This window comes from Gracilinanus agilis, chromosome X (assembly GCF_016433145.1).
Source record: "Gracilinanus agilis isolate LMUSP501 chromosome X, AgileGrace, whole genome shotgun sequence".
Taxonomy (NCBI): domain Eukaryota; kingdom Metazoa; phylum Chordata; class Mammalia; order Didelphimorphia; family Didelphidae; genus Gracilinanus; species Gracilinanus agilis.
The window spans coordinates 45,049,062-45,058,084 of NC_058136.1; positions in this window are offsets into that span (position 1 = coordinate 45,049,062).

Consider the following 9,023-nt stretch of genomic DNA (forward strand, 5'->3'; position numbering starts at 1 on the left):
AGGCGCCCAACGCTCCTTACCCCACCTGAATAGCAGCTTAGTATTGATAGTATGGACCTACCTTCTGTCATTGACACCTTGCACCTCTCATGCGCACTTTTCATTCACTGAGAGCCAGCATTAATAAGTTATATGATTACACCACTAACAAACAGACTTAATAAAGGGCAGCAGGGACTGCTCATCATTAGCTACTAACAGGTTTTTTTAACCCTTACCTTCCATCTTGGAATCAATACTGTGCATTGGCTCCAAGGCAGAAGAGCAGTAAAGACTAGGCAATGGGACTTAAGTGACTTGTCCAGGGTCACACAGCTAGGAAGTCTCTGAGGCCAGATTGGAACCCAGGACCTCCTGTCTCTAGGGTTGGCTATCAATCCACTGAGGTTCCCAGCTGCACCCTACTAACAGTTTTCTTTTACTTTCTTTCTTTTTTCTTTTTTTAAAACCCTTATCTTCCATCTTGGAGTCAATACTGTGTATTGGCTTCAAAGTAGAAGAATGGTAAGGGCTGGGCAATGGGAGTTAAGTGACTTGTCCAGGGTCACACAGCTAGGAAGTGTCTGAGGCCAGATTGGAACCCAGAACCTCCTGTCTCTAGACCTGGCTCTCAAACCACTGAGCCACCCAGCTGCCCCCTACTAACAATTTTCTTTTTCTTTCTTTTTTTTTTAACCCTTACTTTCCATCTTGGAATCAATACTGTGTTCTTTTAGGAAGATGATCACTGGAAATGGAAANGACAGATTTGAACCCAGGACCTCCCATCTCTAGGCTTGGCTATCAATCCACTTCCCAGCTGCCCCCTACTAACAGTTTTCTTTTTCCTTTTTTTTCTTAACCCTTACTTTCGATCTTAGAATTAATACTGTGCATTGGCTTCAAGGCAGAAGAGCACTAAGGGCTGGGCAATGGGATTTAAGTGACTTGCCCAGGGCCACACATCTAAGAAGTCTCTGAGGGCAGATTGGAACCCAGTACCTCCTGTCTCTAGGTCTGGCACTCAATCCACTGACCCACCCATCTGCCCCCTACTAACAATTTATTTTCTTTTTTTTCTTTTTTTTCTTTTTTTTTCTTTTTTTTTTTACCATTATCTTCCATTTTGGAATCTATACTGTGTATTAGCTTTAAGGCAGAAGAGTGGCAAGGGCTAGGCAATAAGAGTTAAGTGACTTGTCCAGGGTCACACAGCTAGGAAGTGTCTGAGTCCAGATTGGAAACTAAGACCTCCTGTCTCTAGGCCTGGCTCTCAATCCACTGACCCCGCCAACTGCCCACTACTAACAGTTTTCTTTTTCTTTTTTTCTTTCTGTTTTCTTTTTTTAACCCTTACCTTCCATCTTGGAGTCAATACTCTTTATTGGCTTCAAGGCAGAAGAGTGGCAAGGGTTAGGCAATGGGGGTGAAGTGACTTGTCCAGGGTCACACAGCTAGGAAGTGTCTGAGTCCAGATTGGAAACTAAGACCTCCTTTCTCTAGGCCTGGCTCTCAATCCACTAACCCCCCCCCCCAACTACCCACTACTAACAGTTTTCTTTTTCCTTTTTTTTTTCCTTAACCCTTACTTTCCCTCTTCGTGGAATCAATACTGTGCATTGGCTTCAAGGCAGAAGAGAGGCAAGGGCTAGGCAGTAGGAGTTAAGTTACTAGTCCAGGGTCACACAGCTAGGAAGTATCTGAGGCCAGACTTGAACCCAGAACCTCCTGTTGCTAGGCCTGGCTCTCAGTCCACTGAGCCACCCAGCTGCCCCCTTTCTTAGTGGGAATGTGCCATAATGAAAAGAACATTGTTCTCAAAATCCAGACATTCAGCCAGCTTCTTATTGGTTCTGCATGGTGATTTTGTGTTTGGTTCCTCTTACTTTTGTGTCCTCAGTTTTTTTTTAAACCCTTAACTTCTGTGTATTGGCTCCTTGGTGGAAGAGTGGTAAGGGTGGGCAATGGGGGTCAAGTGACTTGTCCAGGGTCACATAGCTGGGAAGTGTCTGAGTTTGCATTTGAACCCAGGACCTCCCGTCTCTGGGCCTGACTCTCAATGTACTGAGCTACCCAGCTACCCCCGGGGTCCTCTTTTTTTAAATTATAAAATAATGAAATTTAAACAAATGACCTCCAATTTTCCTCTGAGCACTAGCATTTTAAATCCATTGACTGTTAACGTTTTTTGACTAACTTGCATTTCCTAAATACAGTAGATTGTAACATTAAAGGCTTAAAATCCCACAAGAGTCCCTTCATTTATTTGTGGAGGCTCTTGGAAGCTCCTTTCCTAGGTCAGTTTTGGGTTTGTTTAATGCAGTTAGCAGCTGGCATAAAGATGCAGGTAAGTTAAGTTCCTGCTTAGTCACTCAGTTTTCTTGGACTTTCTCAGGGCCAGGCACTGTGAGGAATTCTTGAGATACAAAGAAAGGTAAAAAATAAAACAAATAGAAGGAATCCCCCTCCTTCAAGGAGCTCACATTCCTCTAGTAGGTGAGATGCAGTGCTCAGAAGCAAAGCAGACTTTTGAGGAGGGGAAGGGCAAAAAAAGAGAGAGGAAAGGATAAACTGAAGAAAGTGGGATGGAGGGAAATAAACCCAATCAGAGCCATAAATGGGAATAGGATGACAGAAGTGAATATCAGAATGGATTAGAAACTGGAATTTGACAATATCTTGTTTACACAGAACACACTTGAAACAGACACACAGAGTTAAAATGAGGGGCTGGAGCAGAATCTATTGTGTTTCAACTGAAGTAAAAAAAAAAAGGCTGGGATAATGATCAAGATCTCAGACAATGCCAAGACAAAGAGGCCTAATTAAAAGAGATAATCAGGGAAACTACATTTTGTTAAGAGGTACCATAGACAGTAAATTAATATTAATGTTGAACATATGTATCAAGTGGCAGAGCATGCAGATTCTTTTTTCTTTTCTAAAAAAATGGTGGAAGATTGTAGACGTGACGGGAATTTCAATTTCTCTTCATTTGTTATTTCCTCAAAATCACTGATTTTCTTGAATTATTTATACAGAAAATTTCAAGTATTCCAGTCACTGCTTATAGATATAGGGTGATATTTGCTTCTAGATTTTACCTTTAGGTTTGCATATTTAATCAATTGAGCAATCACCAAGCATTTATTAGGCACCTACTCTGTTCGACATATTACTAGGTACTAAGGATAGAAATATAAACAATGAAACTTTGAACTTCTATTCTAAACAAAATTCCAGTTCATTAAGCCAGTGCCTACAATTAGGTTTAGGTGGGACAGTAGAGTTCCTTTACTCCTACGCTTGTGACATGAAATTCATTCCATAGCCTCTTTCCTTAGTTGAGGCTTAACCTTCTTTCCTTATCTTTATTAAAATATCTAAATCAAAACAAGTGTGTTTAAAAGATTGTATGTACTTGCAGAGTATAATTTAAAAGAAAACTATCATTCAGTACCTTTCTCTCTAGTCTTTGACTATTAGCAATTTGTTCTACTATTTAATCTTACAAACTTTTTTTTTAATAATTCTTTGTCATTTACCCAGCTTGAGCAGAGCCTTGGCAGTGACTTCTTCAGTAAGATTCTTCTCTGACTTGTTTCTCCTGATGGAAGGAAAATATATTTTTCCCCTCCCTTTTGCTGCCTGTTCTCTATTTTAGAAAGAACATAAACGCTGGTGACTAATGCTCCAGAGCCTCAGGTTTCACTGCCAGTTTGGTTTTTTTAAAGTGCACTGAAATCCTCTCAGGACCACCCCTTACCTCTCTTACCTTCTGTAACTAGGGTTGTTGTCAACGGATTTTTTTAAGTGACAGGGTTTATAAATTAAACATCTCTCAGTTAATTCCACTAAGAAGAGTTCTAAAACATGAGCCTTTTCTTTCTTGTTTTTATTTTAGCTAAAAGGTCAATTTCATTGCAGTAATAATTCATAATTACCCTTTCTACTGACAAACACCAGAAGATGAGGTTTATAAAGTCACATAGGATGATGGGGAGGCCATAGGTGAGGGGAGGAGTGAAGAGTTCAAATTTTGGATGGCAGTGAAATGCCCACACTCCACCACTGACCTTCCCACCTGAGAACATTGTTTATAGGTTCTCTCTGAAAGTATTACAGAGGTTAGAGAGGGCTCTTGGAAAGAAATGGAAACATTTATTAAGAAATTACTATATGCCTGACACTGTGTTAAGTACTGGAAATTCAAAAAGAGGCAAAAGATAGTGCATGCCTTCAAGGAGCTTAAGGTGGGGGTTCAACAAGCAAGCAAATATATACAAAGCAAACTATTCCCAGGATAAATAGGAAGTAATTAACAGAGAGGGAAGGCATTGGAGTTAAGAGGAGTCATGGAAGTTTTCCTGTAGTAGATGGAATTTTAGTTAGTACTTAAAGGAAGCCAGGAAGGTCAGTAATCAGAGCAGAGGAGAGAGATAATTGAAAAGTATCTCAAATGCACAGCCAACAGAGAGAGGTTGGCCATCTTCATCCTTTATTTCAAATAACCTCGTATCTGCTGGGATTCAACCTGAGGAAAAGCAGGTTGTGATAATGTGACCTGAAGGATATATAAACTGGTGCTATGATAGCCATCACTTGACAGGAGAGATGAAGCTTCGTTCCAGAAGTTGGATGGATTGGAGACTGACAGGTATAAGTTTTTAATATTAATTGCTCTTTGTTGAAGAAAACACAACTCTCGAATTGGTCTGACCATTCTGGCTGGCAATTTGGAACTATGCCCAAAGGGCATTAAAAGATTGCCTGTGCTTTGATCGAGCCATACCACTGCTGGGTTTGTACCCCAAAGAGATCATAGGGAAAAAGACATGTACAAAAATATTTATAGCCAAACTCTTTGTGGTGGCAAAAAATTGGAAAATGAGGGGGTGCCCTTCGAGTGGGGAATGGCTGAACAAATTGTGGTATATGCTGGTGATGGAATACTATTGTGCTAAAAGGAATAACGAACTGGAGGAATTCCATGTGAACTGGAAAGACCTCCAGGAATTGATGCAGAGTGACAGGAGCAGAGCCAGAAGAACATTGTACACAGAGACTGATACACTGTAGCACAATCAAATGTAACTGACTTCTCTACTAGCAGCAATCCAATGACCCAGGACAATCCAGAGGAATTTATGAGAAGGAACGCTACCCACATCCAGAGAAAGAACTGTGGGAGCAGAAATGCAGAAGAAAATCCTATGGTCAATCATGTGGTTCAATGGGGATAGGATTGGGGATGGATGTTGACTTTAAATGATCACTCTGCAAATATTAATAAAATGGAAATAGGTTTTGAACAATGATACATGTAAATCCCAGTGGAATTGCTTGTCAGTTCCAGGAGGGAGTTGGGGAAGGAAAGAACATGAATCATGTAACCATGGAAAAATATTCTAAATAAAATAAATAAAAAAGAAAACTCTTTCCATTAAGTGTAAGTTTAAATTTTATTTTATTTTTAATTTATTTTTAATCCATATTGTTCATTTTTTGTAAGTAATTATATAAAACAAAAACCCCAAAACATAAACCCAAATAAACAGTTGACAAATCATCTCCTTTCTTCTCTATTCTGACTCCAATAGTTCTTTCTGTGGAGGTGGATAGGAACTTGTCCTAAGTTCCTCAGAATTGTCCTGGATCATTGCTGAGTCTACCACATTTGATCATTCCACAATATTACTGTTACTACATACAGTGTTTTTCTGGTTTTGCTTATTTTACTCTTAAGCTGACTTTAAAGGTTTTGGTGGACTTTTAAAGTGATTTCATTGCTTATTTGTGTGTGGGAGACGCTTCATGTGGCTGACCATGTTGTTCTTCATATCATTAATAGTTCATGAACCTTAGTGAATGTCCTGAGCATCTCCTTGGGTCTCCTCAACCCTCTTGATTCTGTAATCTCTGCCATGATAGAATTTATACAGAGTATCATGAAGTTAAATTGCATTGAACTCAAAGTTCTTAACCAGCTTCTTAGTGTCTCCCTTTTACCTCCCGACTTAACTATACAGTCCTTCATTTTTAGAGATTTTAATACAGGCCTTCTGTAACCTGTTCCCTTCACACTTTGATATTTTTCTTGTATCTTAATCTCTTTCATGTACTCTATGATCCAGTGACTCTGGCCTCCTTGCTGTACCCCAAATGAGACATCCCGTCTCTGAACGTTTTTACTGGCTAACTCCCCATGCCTGGCTTCCTTGATCACCTCCAAGTCTCAGTTAAAATCCCCCCTTTTGTAAGAAGGCCTGTCCTTATCCTCTTTAATGCTAGCCCCTTCCCTTGGAGATTATCTCCAATTTATCCTGTCTGCATCTTGTACATACATGGTTATTTACATGTCTTCCCTATTAAAAGATAAGCTGCTTAATTTCTTAGGGACTCAGGAATTAAGCGATTCAGGCTTTAGAGCAAAAGGGCTGGAGTTGGGTGGACCTGGGTTCAAATGTGGCCTCAGACACTTCACAGTTGGGTAACCCTTGGCAAGTCACTTCCTTAGCTTGTATTCCTCTTCTGCCTTAGAATCGATTCTTAGCATTGATTCTAACATACTCAAAAAAATAAGCTCCTCGAAGTCAAATAGTGGTTTTGCCCTTCTTTGTAAACCCAACATCTGGTTCATAACAGTCTTTTAATAAAGAAATGCTTGGACATTGCTATTGTTCTTGTCTGTTCATTGTCCTATTTCTTCCACTAGACCAATGATTCCCAAAGTGGGCGCCACCGCCCCCTGGTGGATGCTGCAGCGATCCAGGGAGAGGTGATGGTCACAGGTGCATTGATCTTTCCTATTCATTGCTATTAAAATAAAAAAAAATAATTTCCAGGGGGCTAAGGAATATTTTTTTCTGGAAAGGGGGCGGGAGGCCAAAAAAGCTTGGGAACCACTGATCTAGACCCAGGCAACTTTTCTCCAGTTTAAGTGTTAAAGGGATGTTGGCTTTGATTGCAAACCCGTTGTTCGTCATTTTGTGAGGGTTAACCTAGGAATCGGAAGTCTTATGAGAGAAACACTACAAATCCTGATCGTAATTTCTCTTGCTATGCTATAAAGAAGACTTTCTACATTCTGCTCCAGCATTTCTCAACTGTTTCCCCTTTCCACTACTGCCCACTAATTCCCTTCACTCCAAGTAGTGATCGCTAACTTTTCTTCTAGCTAAAATGACACATTTTCTGACATTAGATCAAAAAATACACTCAGTCCCCCTGCTTCTTCCAACTCCAATGAAGTGACTAGAAGATCAGGCTAATGCTTTCTTTTTTTAAACCTTTACCTTCTGCCTTCAATTCTGTACATATCAGTACCAAAGCAGAAGAGCAGAAAGGGCTAGAAAATTGAGACTCAGTGACTTGCTCAGGGTCACACAGCTAGGAAATCTCAGGCCAGATACGAACCCAGGACCTCCTGTCCCTAGTCCTGGCTCTCTAACCACTGGGCTACTTAGGTAACGTGCCTCAAACCACCTAGCTGCCCTCATGTTAATTGTTTTCAAGAAAGTTTCATTTTAAATATGCTTCACGTGATGCAGGGTTCTCATGTGAAAGTGAAATCTGGCAAATAGAGTAACGGGAGGTATTTTTTAAAGCCCCAAAAGAACTGCCATCCACAACTCAAATGTCTTCTGAAGTTTTTATCCTCCCAAGTCACTGTTCCTAGGGATTTGCTATCATAATTTTAGGCCCAGAAGGGATCCTGGGAGTCTATTGCATGTCATCCCTTCATTTTACAGGTGAGGAAAATGATACCCAGAGAAGTTAGGGAAGTTGTCCAGTGTCTGTCTGTCTCTCCCCATCCCCTCTCTCCCTCTCCCTCTTCTTCCCCCCCCCCCCAAGCCAGGGAATCAAAACCCTGATATCCAGCTCCAAATCTGTAACTTTTTGCATGGTATGAGTTTCCTCTCCTTTTCAGGATACTTTCTAGATTCCTTCTGGCAGCAAGAACTGTACCTTTCAGAAGGAGGTAGTAGCCATCTGGTTGGAGGGGATCTTTTGAAGTGCCCTCTCATATCCTTATTAGCATGCCTCAGGAAGACAGTATCTTTCTCTGTCATTTTTTTTATCAAATGGAGAGAAGAATGACTAGCTGAATAGCACTAAACAAGGAATCTTCAGCTACCACTAGTCATAGGTGATTTCCTTGGCCCTGACTCAATGATCTCTCACCTCAGAATACTTTTGGGTCCCCATCATCACTGAGAAAAATCTCATATCTCTTGCTTAGCTCCAGGTATTCCATAGTACTTTTCTTTCCCTTCTCTTCATCTCCTCTTCATCCTCTTGACATTGGTCAGTATCATCCTTTATCTCATCAGGTATTTTCCTTCTCTGTTTACACTTACTAAATTCCTGTGTGTGTGTGTGTGTGTGTGTGTGTGTGTGTGAGAGAGAGAGAGAGAGAGAGAGAGAGAGAGAGAGAGAGAGAGAGAGATAAACTGGAGAGTAGCATCTTGGTCCCATATTCTCTTTCTCTTCTAGGAAGGATATCAACTTGTGCTTTGAACACAGACTACAGTTACTTGGCCATGGAAGAAATTAGAAACACCGTGATGTACTCTGCTAATTGGTACAGAATTCTCCCTCTTTTCTATGTTTGTTGGAAATGAAATTCTCAGTTCTTTTCCTTTCTTGTTCATGGCTATTATTTACCATCAAAGGTATAAATATTTTAATAATTGTATTTGCCTGATTCCAAATTGCTTTCCAAAATGATTGTGCTGAGTTACAGATCTACCAATAATGCATTAGTGTACCTATCTATCCACAACTCCTCCAACATTGACCATTTCCATCTTTTGTCTTCTTTTTAAGTTTGCTTTGGATGAAGTGAGGCTTCAAAATTATTTTTGTTTATATTTCTTCTTTTAATAATTTGGAGCATTTTAATATGGCTGTTCATAGCTTTTATTTCAAGAACTTTTTCTTTATATCCTTTGATCATTTATCTGTTGAAAAAGGCTTTTAGTTTTATATAATATTTTATATAATATAATATTTTAATATTATATATATATATATATATATAT